The 18,342-nt window shown below is 42.3% G+C and overlaps 1 protein-coding gene across 1 annotated transcript in view; it reads left to right on the plus strand.

The window, feature by feature from the left end:
• Nucleotides 1-18,342, plus strand: part of CRADD (CASP2 and RIPK1 domain containing adaptor with death domain) — a 190,464-nt gene that overhangs the window by 2,125 nt on the left and 169,997 nt on the right. The window lies entirely within an intron of this gene.

Raw genomic sequence — 18,342 nt, forward strand, 5'->3', positions numbered from 1 at the left:
GAAGGAGACCTTCTTGAGGAAGGCACGCCTGCACCTGTTCCCTGTCCTGTGTGGCCAACGGGAATTATTTGGAAGGTTGGCTTAGTTTGTTTTTAAAGGCTATTGATTTAAAGGTGTTCTTTTTAGTTTGGCTTTGTTCAAACACCCAGAGTATATAATTTTATAAGGACAGCAGTTTTTTGGGGTGGGCAGTAGGTGTCTCATTTTGATTTTAAGGAAAATTGGAAGCTATGGAAAAGAGAAACAGTCCTGGTGCTATCAGCCTGGCTTGTAGCAGGAAGAAGATGTGATAGGAAACACTTGTTCATGCTTGACACCTTCCTGTCTTCTACTTTCTGCGGAGACTGAGGAGCAGAGAACCGAACTGGCCAAAAAAAAAAAAAAAAAGAAGGAAGGAAGAAAGAAAGCTAAGGTTTTTACAGCAATGATAGTTAGAACTACTCCAGCTTAGGGGTCCCCAGAATTTGTTGTTGCTGTTTTTTAAACACCAATATAACTGGTAAAAAAAAAAAAACAACCAGTAATAGAAAGACCACTTGTGGCTTAGCTGGTAAAGAATCCGCCTGCAATGCGGGAGACGTGGGTTCAATCCCTGGGATGGGAAGAATTCCTGGAGAAGGGAAACGCTACCCACTCCAATATTCTGGCCTGGAGAATTCCATGGACTGTATTAGTTCATGGGGTCACAAAGAGTTGGACACAACTGAGCAACTTTCACTTCACTTTGTTATTTCTGTCCCATGGTCCTCATATTTTGAATGATTTTCCAGAGTAATACTGATTAATTCTTCTATTTCTATTAATGGCATATGTCTGAATATTTGATCTGTATGAGAGAACTGGTTGACTTAGGAAGGCCTTGTAAAACCCCTGTGGAAAAAGCAAAAATATTTTCATTTCATTCAATTGAATTGACTATTTCAGTTTTCAGATTGGATTATCCTTCCAAAATAAAATACTCCAGGTGTGTGAACAAAGCCAAACTGAAGTAGCTAAGCTATTTCTACCACTTGATTGAAAACAGAATAAATAACGTGGAAGTGGGAAAATGGCAAAAGAAATGTTAGGGAGTCAGTGTTACATGGTATTTGACTGTTCCTCTTGGCAATACATAATTGGAAACAACAAAACAGGCAAACTGAAAGCTTATTGCTACCAAAATATTTAATTTCATAGTCATTGTGGGTATTGTAAATAGTACTTTTGTATGTTGTTCAAAGAGGTGTGACCCCATTTTCATTTCTTGTAGTTCATTCAAACAATAGAAATTGAAATTATTCTTTTACTAATGTGAAAGTCAACAGACATGTTGAAGAAAAAAAGTTTTTTAAGTGAGCGGTATGAATCATTAGAGTGGGGAAAAAATTGAAGTTTGGAAAAATAACATTAATTTGTTAATTCTGTGGAAGTGGTCAAATGGAACAATAGGTTGGCTACTGCACAAATGAAGTCCTCTTCATTGTTTTACTTCTTGTTGAGTAACACTGCTATTGAAAAAAATATCCTGAAGAGAGAGTTTGATTTATGTAATGTTCTGTGTATCTCCCACAGTGGCAATTACACAAACTCATGTTTTAAACAGTTTTTTAAAAATTCTTGAATACTTTTAAGTAAGATTACAAAATATAATAAAGTATGAAGAATAATGGTAAAGTGAACACCCATTTCCTTGTCACTTAGTTAAAAAAATTATTGCATGGCCTTTGAGGACCCCTGGGTGTCCTCCCAATCTTAGCTCATCCCTAGCCTCCACTCACTAATGAACCCCAAATTTCAAGTTTATCATTCCATTCTTCACTTTGTAATTTTCCATCTTATAAAATTCACTTTTAAAATCAACATATGTTATGAAAAATTCACTATACCATAAGTTTCAGCACTATCTATGTATGTAAGGCATAGAGGAAATGATATACTTTAAAGGAGTTGTTAGTTAACAGCCTTCTTTATTTGAGACCTTAAACCTTAAGTTTTTAAATCAATTAATTTGATGGCAGTATTTTAATTATCAAATTAAATTAGGACTGATTTGGAAACCTATTTAAAAACATTCTGTGAAGAGTACTAGACTTGAAATGCCTTCAGCTTAATGTCCCTGTAAAACTTGCAAATGGACCCAGAGGCCTATTTCCCAGGATCCCTGTGCTGCTTCGGTGTTGTAATGGAGTAATTTTAATAAGCTTTTAAATAGTCCATTTAAATTTTTTAAAAGGCGTGTTTGAATTTTGAGGAATTGGAATGTAGGAAAATGTGGTGCTTATATATACGTGTGTGTATACATGAACCTCTTCTGACTTCTTACTCATTTTGGTTGCAGTTATTAATTAATTTGTGTAGGCTTGGTGGTCTCCTCTTGGGAGGCTTTGAAAACAAACGGGGAGGAATGGCTTTCTCTTTGGCCGAGAGGTCAATCCTGACTGACCTGCATGAACTGATTTTATTTTATAAAAAATTTTCTTGTTTTAGACTTCTTGTTTGGTTCTTGGTTTTCCTTCTGTTTGTCTGGTTAATTTTTGTGTTTCACTTGTAAACTTTGAGCTACCGCAAAGGCCATATTTGGTGATTAATTCCAGTTAGTTGCTTTTATTTTCTGTGTGTCATTTTTTAGAAAAGAATCAAGTTGTATCTTGATCCTCTCTGTTCCGCCAGGAAATCCCAAAACATAAAAACAGAAAAGCAAACACCAAAGAAAATACTTTAAATCTTTGATTGTCTCCGACTATGCCTAGATAATGGGTATCCCTATTTTTGTTGTTGTATATTTTTTGAAAAGCCCAGCATGTTAATGGATAATTGACTTCTTGTTTTTCTCACCTTATAAAGACTTTTATATTTTAAAAGAGGAATTCTGGTGATAAAATGACTTAATCCATTTTGGCACCATGGAAGGAACGCTTCACAGTGTGTCCCTTACTGGCCGAGGTCACGCACTAGACACTAGATCAGCTGGAAATCCTCCTTGGGCTCCTGGCAGGTCACCGAAAGGGTGAGGACGGTGCTGAATCGGGGTAGAGGTGCATGTGCTTGCCTGCCTGGCAGCCCACTACCCATGGGCCTTGTCTAGGCTGACAGGCTCATGCAGGTGCCTGAGCTAATCTGGATCTGGAAAGGAGGTTTGTCAGCAGCCTAGTCTCACCAGCTGGGTAAGACTTCTGGGCCCAAGGACTCTGTTCTACCTTGTTGGCCCCGGCTGTGGGCCTGGGTCTCTGCTGTAATTCCCACCTAACAGTCAGCCTGGCAGCTCTTCTTTTAATTCCAGTCCTTTTTAGGCTCAAGAGTTTTTTGGTGGTTTTTCTTTTTTTTTCCTTCCTTCCTCATTGGGCTAAATTTCTGCTTTTATAGTGTCTTAGCCAACAGCAAGGATGAAGGACAGATACCTTGGAATGCAGCTTAGACCGCCTCCTGTGTTAGTATCAGATGCCTGCTGGAGTGGCTGTCCTGGGGCTGACATTTGTTGTAACTTTGCCTGAGCTGGTTCTCGCCATGGACCCTTGCCCTGGACTGTGTGGCTGCCCTCACCAGAGCAGGATGTAGGGCTGGCTTGTTTCCGCTCTACCCCAGAGTCTCCAGGATTCAGCGTGTCCCTTTTGGAGATGGCCTTGTGTGACCATGCAGAACTGCACCAGCCACTATTTCGGGATATACTCAGGCTGTCAGATGTATGCTTGGATACACCTGAAGCTACTGAGCAATAAAGGGAAAAAAAGAAACAAAACCCAAAACTGTAGGTATTGTAATAGGTTTATTAGAGAGATTTCTAGGGTGGGATTTTTGAATCATACCGTGAATTCATACCTACTCTGGGGCTTCCCTCATAGCTCATTTAGTAAAGAATCGCTTGCAATGCAGGAGTCTGCCTGCAGTGCAGAATACCCTGGTTCAGTTCCTGGGTCCGGAAGATCCCCTGGAGAAGGAAATGACAACCCACTCCAGTATTCTTGCCTGGAAAATCCCACGGATAGAGGAACCTGGTGGGCTGCAGTCCATGGGGTTGCAAGAGTCAAACTTGACTTAGCGACTAAACCACAGCCTGGATATGGTAAGTTCAGGGTTGATCTTAGTTCATCAGACTCATGGTCTGTTCAGACCCTTCCTCTGTGGCTGAGTAGAGTTCATTCTGTGGCATCCTGTGTCCTAGAGGGTGTGCTGTGTCAGAATTCAGAGCAAGACCCCTCCTCCTGCTAAAGGCAGAGTCTTCAGTGAGCCCGAGTTTCTGTGTGTCTCCAGCACAATTATCATATACTTCTTGAGGACTAAGTAAGTGCCAGGCAGTAGTTAATAAAGACACAGGAAGGCTCTCCAGATCAACTGAGAAGATCCATTCATTCATTTGGCAAATATTCGTCTTGACCACTTGCCAGACATTGTGTGCTAGGGGTACTGTAGTAAACAAAGCCCCCGCTCTTCTGGACTCCTCCTATTCTGTAGTCTAATGGGGACAGACCACAAGCAAGTGAATGAAGAATACATCAGGTGAGAGTGCTTTGAAGAAGAACAGCATGCGGGGTGGTGAGGAGAGGCTTTCCACAGTACATGGGGTGGTCAGAGGAAGCTGCTTTGATGGGAGGACATTCAGCAGAGACCTAAATTCTTCAACAGAGTAGATGCCTGGAGGAAAAGCTTTCAGATAGAGGGGACCACAAGTGCAAAGGAACTCAAGTGGGAGCCCCAGTGACAGCATGGCTAGAGCCCAGAACTTTCTGGGGGAATAGCCTTCCTTTCAGAGAGATGCTGCATCCCGTGGCTGGTCGCTAAGGCCCAGTCTCGGCTGTTTGTCGTTGTGCTTCCCAGAATGTGAGATGCGTGCACAGCCATGATCTTGGGTGGTTCTTAAAATAATTTCAGGTGATAAATGGACATGGAATTAGTCCTGTTTTAATCCAAAGGAAAACCTCCATCTGGTACAAGTATTTCTGTTACGTCTCTTGCAACCCTTGACAATTTTTCTTCTTAGTAGACCGAAAAAGCTCCTCATGCGTAAAGCCTTTTGTGGACAACAGTATTGAGTTAGAATTCAGTTGTTTTGCCTTTTTTTTTTTCCTTGTATTACTGTAGTGGTTTTCTTCCATTTATGACAAGTAAAACAGGCTTCTGTTTTTGAAGTTCCTTTAAAACACATGGTATTTAGAAATGAGTTAACATAAAGGAAAATACTAAGAAAATAATAATGGTATGAGATACAGCAAAAAGCATGAAGATGTTTTTCATGTGTTTTCTGTTTTAAAAAGAGCAACGGGAGTTTGGGGACAGGAAGCTTAGTGTGGCTGGCATAGTTGGGGCAGAAAGGCTCCAACCATCCTTCAGACAGAAGATAACACCTAGTCAAGGTACTTTACTGTATTGCTTATTCAGTGGCTGCACGGTGGCTGGCAGCTGGTTAAATTTACTAGTAGAATTGTGAGAATGACTCAATTTTAAGTTGTCTAAATTGTAAATGCCTTCACTTGCTAATGTAATAAGTGGGCAAAATGGAGAAACATCCTGGTATTCTGCACTTTAAATTTGGGAAGGTGATGATCAAAGATCATCTAATTTTTCTCTGAGAAAATTGAGGGCTAGGGAGATGAAGGCAACCTGCCCACAATCACACAGCTAATGTAATTTGTTGTCAAGACCAGAACCCAGGCCTCTTGACTCTGGATTTAGGACATTTGCTATGTAATTTTGGCTCCCTACTGGCTGAGAAATGGAACTATATGAAGCTGTGGTGTTAGTAATCGAAATTAGCCTTTAAAAAATTTTACTTACGCTTTTCTCTTCATTTTAAGGGGAAAATTTCAAAGGCTTTTTGAGGAATACTGGGGTGAGATTTTCCTAAAATATTTTTATCGATGCCAATTTTAATCATTTAAAAGGAAATTTTGATGGGTCAGCCTTACATTTTGTCAGAAAGCTCCTCCTCCCACCCCGTCCTTCCCCTCTTCTGTAAGGCTGACGTAAAGGAAGAGCGGAAGACTTTTATCAAGTATTTATGGGGCTGATGAAATAATGCATCTGTTGGCAGCAAACTGCAGCTCTTTCTAGGAACAGCAGCCCATGTGACAGGTCTCTCCCCAGGAGGGATGCCTCCATATCACTCTAAAAAATGGATTTAATGTTATTTCCTTTTTGAAATCCTCCCTGTGATATTTGTTTCTCTCTCCTGTGGATGTATGGGTAGCTTGGCTATCTCAGTCATGCTGATCATGGTGATTAATCAGGGTTGATTTAGCTTGGTGTTTTTCAACTCTGGCTTAAAAAAAAAAAATCAACAACAAATGATCCTCAGTATTTGCCCCAGGCCAGTTCACGCCGGAATCTTTGGAGGTGGGGTCTGGGCAGTGGTGTTAAAGACAGAGGTGCAAACATAGGCACGAACACTTTCCTAGGTAATTTTAAAGTGTCGCCAAGGTTGAAAGCCTAAAGACCTCACCATCAGACTGGGCTCCTTTTTCACCTGTTGCTTCCCGGGAACGGGCCTCCCGAAGCTTTGTGCTTGCTTGAAGAGTTGCTCTTATTTTCAGGTGGGGGACCATGAAAGGAGGCGGGATTGGGATGTAGAAGGATAGGTTGTTTTGTTTTAACTCTGTGCTCACCATTGTAATTCTTTGAATTCCGTAATCAGTGTAGCTTAAGAATGTTCTAGCATTTCACACCCCATGCAGGTGTGAGTCTGCTCCCAACATTAAACTCCATTAGAGCTCTGTGGGGCTTCATAGGCTCTGTGTTCATAGAGAAAAACTGATGGGAGGGTTTTGAATTATCTGGTGAATTTGGATTTGGGGGAATTACTTTCATTGTCTGTTCACACTGTTTGGTAATTACAGACCGCCCACAGTACTGTGAGCGCTGGAGATCAAGCTGTGTTCAAATGGAGATAGAAACTGCCAGCGGAGAGTGAGTTGAGTGTTGCCGTCAGCCTTATGCTGCGCGCATGCTCAGTTGCTTCAGTCATGTCCAACTCTTTGTGACCCTGTGGACTGTAGCCCACCAGACTCCTCTGTCCATGGGATCCGTCAGGCAAGGATACTGGAGTGGGTTGCCATGGCCTCTTCCAGCGTATGTTCCCAGCCCAGGGACTGAACCTGTATCGCTTGCATCTTCTGCTTCGGCAGGCAGGTTCTTTACCACTAGTGCCACAGTCAGCCTCAGAGGGAGCTGATGGTGGCTTAAGGATGGATGAGGGGACGAGAGGCGCAAACGGCCGTCGTCAAGACCGAGACCGGCCTGGTCTGTCTGTCTGTGGGTTGGTCAGACAATCTGTCTGTCTGCCCACAGTTTCAATTTATAATAAAAAACTAGTTTTAGTCTTTTCTGTGTCTCGCAAGAGCCTCAAATAATACTAGTGGAATAATAATCACAGTATTTATTGGGGGCTTACTTTACTATGTGTCTGGCACTGTGCCAGGAAGTTTGCATTTATTAATTCATTTAATCCTGACAGTAACTTGATGAGGCGGAAGGTATTATTATTACCCTCACTCACAGAGATGTTAAGTCGCTTGCTCAAGGTTATACAACATAGTTAAGCCTAATTTGGAATCTAGAGACTTTGACTTCAAAGACTGCTGATTCATGTCCTGTAAAGACACTTTCTCAAAATTCGCATTTCTCTCCTCCCTAATGTTGAGAGCCTGTGGTGCTTCAGAGCCTGTTATCTGCCAGTCTGATTTCTCCTCCTTTCCCCTACTCCAGTCTGTCTCAGAAGTGCAGCGTCAGGGGCTTTTCTTTCTCTTCCCCACCTATTGTCTAAAGACTAATTCCTGGTTGGTCTCTTTCTCCCGCATCTCTCACTTTATCCTTTTATTCTTTTACTTTAGCGGGAGGAGTAGGGTGTAATGTGAGGCCATATGGGGTCAAGGAACAGGCCCCTGGGTACCTTGAGAGTAAAAAAAAAAACCAAAAAAACAAAAAAACTCAATCTTCTTGGCTATGGTCAGGAGATGGTGCTTCGGCTCTGCTAATCCTGGAATCAGGCCCCATTTCTGCAGCTCCTAAATCATGCTGTGGAAAGTCATCAGTTGCAACAACCAGCTTTTCTGGTGGCTCGGCCTCAGTTAAACTGTACGTTTAGCAAGGTAGTGTTCTCTTTTTATGGGTATAGTTCAGACTTGTAGGCTGCTGTTGTAGCTAGCTGCAGGAATGTTTGCCTTCACTTAATTTTAATAGGCAGCTGTGTTTATACTTGTTCCTCAGTTTGAGCAGTAAGGAGTATATGAATATGATTCTTTGGAGGACTTCTCCCCCAGAAGGGAAACAAGAGTACATTGTCCTTTTCCAAACAGTAAATTTTAATTGAGAAGGAAATGTAACTTCTAGAAGAAGTTTGGGGCAGGTTTTAGTCTTAGGCTTTATTTTTGTTAGTGTTATAAAAGAAATCTTAACTCCTTGTGAGAAGTGCCAAGTTGACAATTCCTGGAAATGTTCATGTTCTATTTATGCTCAGCACCAAAGCAGAGAGGGTGGCGACGCTGTTACCAAAATAATACTGCTGAGATGTAGCAAGTGGCAAACGAGAGGCTTGTGGTTTTATAACCTAAATATAAGACTTTGAAAGCATCTCTTAGTCCCCCATTTGTCCATAAGGTGTATGGGGGCTGGCTGGTAATGGTGCCATTATTATGGAGAATTCAGAACAGTCAGAGCACGCCTTCTGGAGCTTGCCCTGTTGTCAGAATTGGGGAAGGTTAGAGCCAGAAGGTATCTCAGAAACTTTACAGATGGGGAAACTAAGGGATGCAAGTCAATCAGACTTCTATGTGGGCCGTCTGGTTCAAGCAGTAGACCTCTTGCTAACATAAGCAAAAGTAGGAATTTCTGTAACATGCACTGGGTAGTTCACAACTTAAAAGTAGTTGCTCAAATTCCCAGACTTAGTAAGGGCAGGAGTGAGGCAACCCTGGGGATTTCTGGGCATTGATGACTGTCTGCAGCTCAGTTCCTCCACTTCGTCTTCTTCCAAGGTTCAGAGTCTGGTTAGCTTGTGTTGAGTCGTGAGCCCTTCCCTTAGGACACCAGAGTCAGATGGAGTGAGGGAGGGACAGATCCACAAGGAAGAGGTGAAAGCTGATTGAGAAATGTCGGCTGTACTGTATCCCTCCTGTTCTTTTTATTTTTAACAGGTTCCATGTTTGTGGGCCTGGAAAGAAGTGGTAGCCCTTTAAGGAAGGAGAATATTCTACATCTTATTTCAGCAGGGTCCAAGTTGAAGGCCAGGGATGGTAGGAAGAGTAAAGGAGAACAGTTTTGAAAGAAGATAGGTCTTCTGAAACTTTTTTGATAGATACAGATTTTCAATAGGTATTCAATATCTATTTCAATAGGAATTGATCAGTAATAATCAGATGATATTGGGGAAAAAATGGATTGAACATGTTAAAGTAGAGAGGAGGTTAGAAAGAGAATTTGGATAGAGTTCTAGCCTCAGGGCTTTATATATATAAACTTTATCTTCATAGAGCTTTGAAGTAGGTACATTATCGTTATTAGATAAATTGCCCAAGGTCACACAGCTCAATAGTAGCAGACCTCAGATTTGAACACTGATGCTCTGGTCCTCCAGTCTTATTGATCACTAGGCAATTTTGCTCTAATTCCAGTTCTTGGTTCTGGTTGGAGTCACATGTCTTAGATGACCTGACCTGGGCTAGCCACAGCTTCTTTATTTTCTGACGCTTTCTTGCTTTGGGTCTCACATGTGGCCAATATTTGCACTGATTTTTTTTTAAAACAGTTTGCCAAATAGGAGATTGAAAGAAGTACCAAAAAAAGATAAAATATGTTTTCTAAGAAATGTGATTAGACATAGATTTTAAAAGAGATTGGCATGGCAATTTTTATTTGTTGACTATTTCAGTTTCTTTTTATTCTTAATTAGTCATTTGATGGTGCCATGGGAAAATGTGCTTCTTCAGGCCTCTCATATTTGTTTAAGAGGTCTTTTATTCCTTCATGTGCCTGCCAGAATCCATTCTAGAGACAAAAACCACATAGTAATTTGAATAAGGAAAATTAAATATAAAGCTTTACACACTAGTAAAAAGTTAACAATGCTTAACTACTAATAGTGTGAAAGAGGTCTCCAAGGAAAGCAGGAATACCAAATGGAAGAAGCTAAGTTTTTCAAGGGCTGAAGGGGAGTTCAGGATGCAGTACTATGAGCTTGCAAGAGGCCCCTTTCCACCCCCAAGACTGAGGTTCAGACCTCATTGAAGATGAAGTGACTGGCACATGAATATGCAGCCTGCTGGTGGCCAGTGAACTTGCTGGAAGTTCTGCTGGAATTGGTTTGTAAGAGCAGCTTACCAGGTTGAGAAACCTGATAGAGAATGCAGTAGTACACTTTAGAGGGGGTAAAAGTGAAAATGAAAAATGAAAGTGTTAGTCGCTGAGTCGTGTCTGACTCTTTGTGACCCCAGGGACTGTAGCCTGCCAGGCTCTTCTGTCCATGGAATTTTCCAGGCAAGAGTACTGGAGTGAGTAGCCATTCCCTCTCCAGGGAATCCATTGCAGGCAGATTCTGTACTGTCTGACCCACCAGGGAAGCAGAGCATCCCAAACCAGGATGAAAAGCCCCTTCCTCTGCAATTGTCTTGCATTATCTCACCAGTGCCCTCTATTGATGAAAACTAACACTGTACCACCTGACAAAGGAGAAATGTTTGCAGGGTCCAGCCCCAGTATTATGAAGCAGGACAAAGAGGGTAAATTTAGAGCTAAGAAGTAATATGTTGGAGTTTCCCTGGTGGCTCAGGGGTAGAGAATCTGCCTGCAATGCAGGAGACTGTCACAAGAGTCAGACAACTTAGCAACTAAACCGCCAGCAAATAATATGTTGCTAATTGGTACACTTCATCTGTAAAAGGATGATAGTAATAGGCATCACTGTGGTATTAATAATTACATAATTCACCAAACAGTTCTTAGAACCTGGTTCATTCATTCATCCGTCAGGCAGCATTCACTGAGTATCTGCTGTTGCTGGCTGTTGTGCGAAGTCTTTGAGATCATGATTGTCATTGTCATTTTCTCGTTTCTCCCTGCAAATAGACTGTACTCTTCTCTAAGGCAAAGGCTGTTTTTTAATCTCTGTACTTGCAAAATCCATCTAGCATAGGCTGCGTGCGTGTGTGCTCAGTGTGTCCAACTCTTTGCGACCCCATAGACTCTAGCCCACCAGGCTCTTCTGTCCATGGGATTTCCTGGGCAAGGATACTGGAGTGGGTTGCCATTTTCTACTTCGGGTGATTTTCCCAACGCAGGGATCAAACCTGTGTTTCCTGCATTGGCAGGCAGATTCTTTACCACTGAGCCACCTAGGAAGCCCCTCACATAGTCTACATATGTGTTAGTCCTCACATGTTTATTGAATGAATGGCTATAAAGTTATGACCAACCTAGACAGCATATTAAAAAGCAGAGACATTACTTTGCCAACAAAGGTCTGTCTAGTCAAGGCTATGGGTTTTCCAGTAGTCACGTATGGATGTGAGAGTTGGACTATAAAGAAAGCTGAGCGCCGAAGAATTGATGCTTCTGAACTGTGGTGTTGGAGAAGACTCTTGAGAGTCCCTAGGACTGCGAGGAGATTCAACCAGTCCATCCTAAAGGAGATCAGTCCTGGGTGTTCATTGGAAGGACTGATGCTGAAGCTGAAGCTCCAATACTTTGGCCACCTGATGCGAACAACTAACTCATTTGAAAAGAGCCTGATGCTGGGAAAGACTGAAGGTGGGAGAAGAAGGGGATGACAGAGGATGAGATGGTTGGATGGCATCACCGACTCAATGGACATGAGTTTAAGTAAACTCCAGGAGTTGGTGATGGACAGGGAGGCCTGGCATGCTGCAGTCTATGGGGTCACAAAGGGTTGGACACGACTGAGTGACTGAACTGAACTAAACTGAAAGGCAGAGTCATATCCTCAAATAGTTTATTTATTTTTTAAAAGGTTTTTAATTTTTTTTAACTTATAGGGGTCTTAGTTTCCTGACTGAAGTTTGAACCCAGGGTCCCAGCAGTGAAAGCTCTGAATGCTCCCACTGGACCACCAGGGAATTCCCATCAAAGTGTTTTAATTGTAACTGGGGAGAGGTGGAGGCAAATGCATAAAGTGTAATATGGTGTTCTGGTTATCTTTTGCTTGGAACAAGCTACTCCAAAACTTAATGGCTTTGCCCATGAATGTGCAATCTGAACAGGGCTCAGAAGGGACAGCTCATTTTTGCCCTACCATGTGCCAACTGGGATGGTTTACTTGGGGCTGGAGGACCAGTTTCCCGGGTGGGCTGCTCACAATTCTGGTAAATTGGTGCTGCTTGTTGGCTTCTTTCCAGGTTGTCTTTTGTACAGGTGGCAGGGGGTTTCTCACAGTATGGTGGTTAACTTTCAAAAGACAGGAAGTAGAAGCTGCTAGTTTAAGTCTTGGATCTGGACATTCTCATAGTGTTGACTTTCACTGTGCTCTTTCAGTTAAGTGGTACTGAAGCCCAGATTCAAAGAGGAGATAGAGACCTCACATTTCCAGGGCACTATGTTGATCATTTGGGGGCCTTATAGACTTATCAGATGTAGTGGTTTAAAATAAGTATATTTCTTATCATAAATGGGAAATCAGTCCATCTAGTCAAGGCTGTGGTTTTTCCAGTGGTCATGTATGGATGTGAGAGTTGGACTGTGAAGAAAGCTGAGCACCGAAGAATGGATGCTTTTGAACTGTGGTGCTGGAGAAGACTCTTGAGAGTTCCTTGTACTGCAAGGAGATCCAACCAGTCCATTCTAAAGGAGACCCGTTCTGGGTCTTCATTGGAAGGACTGATGCTGAGGCTGAAACTCCAGTACTTTGGCCACCTCATGTGAAGAGTTAACTCTTTGGAAAAGACTCTGATGGCTGGGAGGGATTAGGGGCAGGAGGAGAAGGGGACGACAGAGAATGAGATGGCTGGATGGCATCACTGACTTGATGGACATGAGTTTAAGTGAACTCCGGAAGTCGGTGATGGACAGGGAGGCCTGGCGTGCTGCGATTCGTGGGGTTGCAAAGAGTCAGACACAACTGAGTGACTGTACTGAGCTGAACATGAAAGTGACTTGTAAATTAATAACAAATGTTTTTGATGTGTAATAAAAAATATGCTTTTAAAAGTGAAAATAGATTTTTTCTGAGTATAAATCCTTTTTTTAAATAAAAAAGAAAGGCTCCAGATAGATATCAAGAAAATGGAAATCACCCTTAATCTTATTGCCCAGAGAAAACCATGGTTTACAATAAATGATTAGTGAAATGTAGTGTTTGGGTTTTTGCCATAGGACATTTTGTTTTAGAAGTTCTCTCTTTTTTGAACTCTAGTCATTTCTAAAAAGTTATTATTTACTTAATACTAACTTAAATCCACATGATGACAAGTGGAGAAAAAAATCCAGAAGGTTATGTGTCTGTGTGTAAAAATATGTTTATTTTCTTCAGAGAGTAAAACTTTCTGAATCAATTTGAAGTCATCTTTTCACATTATTATTAAGGCTGGTTGCTATTTCAGTTAGCAGAGGATGGGGGTGGGGAGCATTGGACTTAAATGACCTTCTCCAGTGACTCTTAAGGAACTATGAGTAGTAGGTTTCACTCTGCTGTTTAAAGTATTTTCTGTTTATCTTTCTGTGAGTATTCTATTTCAAAGTGTTTCATTAGATTATTATATAACCTGATTTTTTTCCAAGTCTCCTCTTTGTATGCGTTTAAATACTACTGTATTTCTAAATCTTTCTTCGTTGTTTTTCCCAGACTTTTGGGTTATAGGTGATTAAGGCTTTCCCTATGGCATGTTAAGATATAATTATATCCTTCGAATTGACTAGATTTGTAAATATGCAAATATTCTGAATTGTAGATTAGATTCCCCCCCTTGCACTTGGAAAGGCATTCCTAGTAGCTTTTTAAAAAAAAACAAAATCAATATATTTCAAAGAAACTGTTAAAACCTTGGGCAGAATAGTCCTATCCTGTTCCTCCTCACTTTTTATTACCAGTATAAATTCCATAAACCATTGTAGGAGGGGCTATATAAGGCAGAGGGAAAAAAAAAAAAAAACCAGTTATAAGCAACTCTAAAACTTTGCTTCCTGCATTATTTCAGCAAGTATTTATTGAGTATCTACCACGTGCCAAGAGTTAAACAGGTACGAAAATTAAGGTATAATCCCTGCCCTCAAGGTGCTCCACGTAAATGAAATGATCCATGTGAAGTGCTTAGACTAGCCTGGTATATTTTACACATTCAGTTAATGTTCGTTGAACGTTAGAATGTTAGTTATTGCTGTTATAATCATTAGAGGTAACTGGGGTTGTGCTGTGTGAAAGGGACAGTGGCATTTCTAGTTCTCCTGCAGAAAAACAGAATTGGGAAAGGCTTTAAAGAGCATGTGTGTACCTTATTATGTTGAGTGTCGAGGCGGTAAGTAGAAGCTCATGGGGCAGGCAAAGGGGAAGGGCATTCTAGGTAGAGGTAACAGGAAGTGCCATGTTCCAGAGGCCGTGGCTGTATGTTGTGTGTGCCTGCTGCCTAGTGAGGAGGTGGGGGTGGCAGCTGGGGCTAGGGGTTCAGGCCCAGGACTGCTCAGCAGGGACCTTGAGTGCCATGGAAAGGTCCAGCAGGGATGGGGCACAACCGAGGAGGTAGGGGTGGCAGCTGGGGCTAGGGGTTCAGGCCCAGGACTGCTCAGCAGGGACCTTGAGTGCCATGGAAAGGTCCAGCAGGGGTGGGGCACAACCGATCACTTTTGAGGAAGTGCTACGCAGGAGCAGACTTGCACTCAGCTCAATCTGGAGCATATGGTTGGGAAGCTGGGAGCTGCTGGAATACTTCAGAGGAAAACCTGTGAAGACGAGGCACTGGCGCTGAGGTTAGGGGGAAGGGGAAATGGGCTCGAGAAAGATTTTGGAGGAAGGACTAGTACAGGTGTTCTCAATGAGGGGGTATGGCCCCAAGGAGGTAAAAATTGGTTGAGGTGATGTAAAAAGTTCATAGATGTTACCGTGGTTTATGGTCTGTGAACTAGAGGAGTGGGATGGGGGTGGGTGAGAGGGTGGCTCAAGAGGCAGGGGATATATGTATGCTTGTAGCTGATTCCCATCGTTGTACAGCAGAAACTAACATACTTCTGTAAAGCAATTATCCTCCAATTTTTTTTTTTAAAAGGGCCACAGTAATAAACAGATACACAGTCACCCATGGTATTAAAACTTCTTGGGAGGGATACAATTGGGGAAAAAATGTTGAGAAAATCTCCTTAAGAGACAATAATGAGAAATAAGGTTGAGAAGCACTGAATTGGAAGGACTTGTTACTTGACTCAACTCTGAGGGAGAAGGTGGTTTCTGGGATGATGCCCAGATTTCTGGTTTGGACAGTTATTGGAATTCACCGAGACTGGTTACACAGAGGTATGGTTGATGTACACATTACACCCATTGATTTTAAGCTGGTAGTGACTCCCATTCATTGGATCCTTATTGTGAGCCAGCCCCTTTGGGTGCTTTACATTCGTCAGTAGTGTGAAGTAGATACTATTTTTGTTCCCATTTTTCCAGATGAGGAAGCTGAGAGCCAGCCCAGGGCCAGTTAATATTTCCTTCAGTGAAAATGCCTGGTGAGCTTTTGGAGACATGGGTCTAGGTTCGGGATGAAGTCCTACCTTTTGTTTGTTGTTTGACCTTGGGGGATGTTTATTATTTTTTTCTCTGAATGTAATTCCTTTTGTGTAAAATGCATCCCAGGTGGCCCAGTGGAAAAGAATCTGCCAGCCAATGCAGGAGACATAGGAGACCGGATTGGATCCCTGGGTCAGAAAGACCCTCTAGAGGAGAAAGTGGCAATTCCAGTATTCTTGCCTGGGAAATCCTGTGGACAGAGGAGCCTGGAGGGCTACGGTCCATGGGGTCACGAAAGAGTCAGACACGACTGAGCAACTGAACACACACGTTTCTAAAAAAGAGCTGCCTCGTTGCTTTTCTCCAAAAGTAGTTGTTCAGGTTAAATGAGAGGAGATATGAGCAAATCTTCTACAGCATAAGATGCTGTGTATATGTAGGTAGTATTTTTAATGTTAGCTGGTACCCCATGGTAAAGGGCTTCCCTGGTAACTCAGATGGTAAAGAATCCTGCAAAGTGGAATACCTGGGTTCAATCTTTGGGTTGGGAAGATCCCCTGGAGAAGGGAATGGCAACCCACTCCGGTTTTCTTGCCTGGGGAATTCCTTGGACAGAGGAGACTGGCAGGCTATAGTCCACGAGGTGGCAAAGAGTCAGACACGACTGAGTGAGTTTCATTTCACCCCATGGTAAATGCTGTTTTCTCCCTTGTCATACCTTTCTCCTCTTTGTTCAGTTTGCTCCCAGAGGTATTAGAAGACAGAATGAGAAACCCCCCACCCCATCCCCACCACCATCCCGCCACCATTTTTTTTGCAACTGTGTCCATATCATCTGATTCTTCCCCACTTATGCATCCCAGAAGATGACTCAGGACGCTTTTATTTCTTGGGGTTTTCATGAACATCCTTTTATCTAAATCCAGTGATTTATTCTTAAGCTACAGTCATTTGACTTCTGCCACTTACAGCTGTTTTCACAGAGGTTATCAGTGACCTATGGTTAAATTGATTGACTTAACTTTTCAGGTTGCCACTTGGCAACACTTGACGTGTCTCAGCAGCATCTGACATGGCCACTCCCTCTTGCTCATTCTTGATGTGGCCGCCTTCCCGGGCTTGTGTTTTTCCTCCTGTCTCTCCGTCTACTACTTCTCTCGACTTAGTCTGCTTGCCTCCTAAATGCTTGTCTTCTCCCAAGTCCTATCAAATCCTTCTTCTCTCACTGGCACCATACTTCTTGGACAAAACCAATCTGTACCCCTGATTTGATGACCCCGTCAAGGTGAACTGCTTCTAAATCCCTGCCTCCAGCCCAAATGGATAGCTGCACTTCAGTCCTTGGTCCCTTAGCTCATCATGACCAAAAGACAACCCCACTTCTCACTCATCAGACTTTCTCCTCCTCAACAATACTGATTTTCTCCAGTTCAAAAATATATTCCTATATATTCTCAACCAGAAGGTAGCCTTTTTGTTGTTGTTTGTTTGTTTTAAGCACTCATTCCAGACATCATCTCTTCCTTAAAATTTTGCATGACCACTTCCTGGCTGGCTGAGAAACTCCTGTGTTTCCAAAGGACTTGGGGTACATTTCTGTCACAGTGCTTTCATACTCCGGTGGAATTTTGTCCTCCAGCAGGCAGTGAATTTGGCAAAGGCACGAATTTAGCTTTTCGTCCTTAGAGACCCAGAACCTCGCATGTTGCCGGATAGCTAGTGGGGCTAACACATGTTGGTTGAGTGAGTGAATCTGTGGTGGCCTTATTTGCTCCCACCTTCCTCTTAATCTCCGTAAGCTGTGACTGTTTATATTTTTTGCTTGGGTTGCCACAATGAAATACCCAGAGCAGGTGGTTTAAGCAACAGAAATTTATTTCCTTGCAGTTCTGCAAGCCAGAAGTCGAAGACCAAGCTGTGGGCAGGTTTGGTTTCTCCTGAGGCCTCTTCCTGGCTTGTAAATGACCTCCTGCCTCCTCTTCACAAGGTCATCCCTGTATATGTGCATCCCTGGTGTCTCTCTAAGTGTCCTAATTTCCTCTTCTTATAAGAATACCAAGCAGGTTGGATTAAGGCCCCCTTAATGGCCTCATTTTAACTCAAGTTACTTCTTTAAAGACTCCAAATACATCAGTTGTAGGTATGAGGGGTTAAGGTTTCAACATACGAATTTTATGAATATGTAACGTATGAATTTTGGGAAGATAAGTCAGCCCATAACACTATTATCACATTTTATGAAAGTTTATCTTATTTTTCAGCTTTTCCTGGATAGCCAGCAGATAATAACTGTTTAGTTTTTGACCCTCCATGAAAGTGATTCTTTGGCGTTTTGTAGTGGTTTCTGTTTAGTGTTTGCTGGATGCTATTCATTAGCCACTCATTTTACCAGATTTAAAACAGAATTTGCCCCGGTCTCTATGAAGCTTTAAGTTCTGACCTGTCTGTCTGGGTATTGATCCATTTTATCAGTGTTATTAGCAGCTGTTGTAATAATGAAATCTCACATGGGAGGGTGTTCCCTAACTTTCTTCTTGCTGAAAATGCCAGTTGTGGAGGTACAGGGTAAGTACTGGAGTGGGTACCACAGTCAGGGCCCCAGAGCTGAAGCCCAGCTCGGCCCAGGGCTGTATCGCTTTAAAGGTGAGGGGACTTTGAAGACTGAACTGATATTCCTGGGAGCTCTGTACAAAATAAAAGTAGAAAGAAAAATCGCCCTG

This window comes from Ovis canadensis, chromosome 3 (assembly GCF_042477335.2).
Source record: "Ovis canadensis isolate MfBH-ARS-UI-01 breed Bighorn chromosome 3, ARS-UI_OviCan_v2, whole genome shotgun sequence".
NCBI classification, from domain to species: Eukaryota; Metazoa; Chordata; class Mammalia; order Artiodactyla; family Bovidae; genus Ovis; species Ovis canadensis.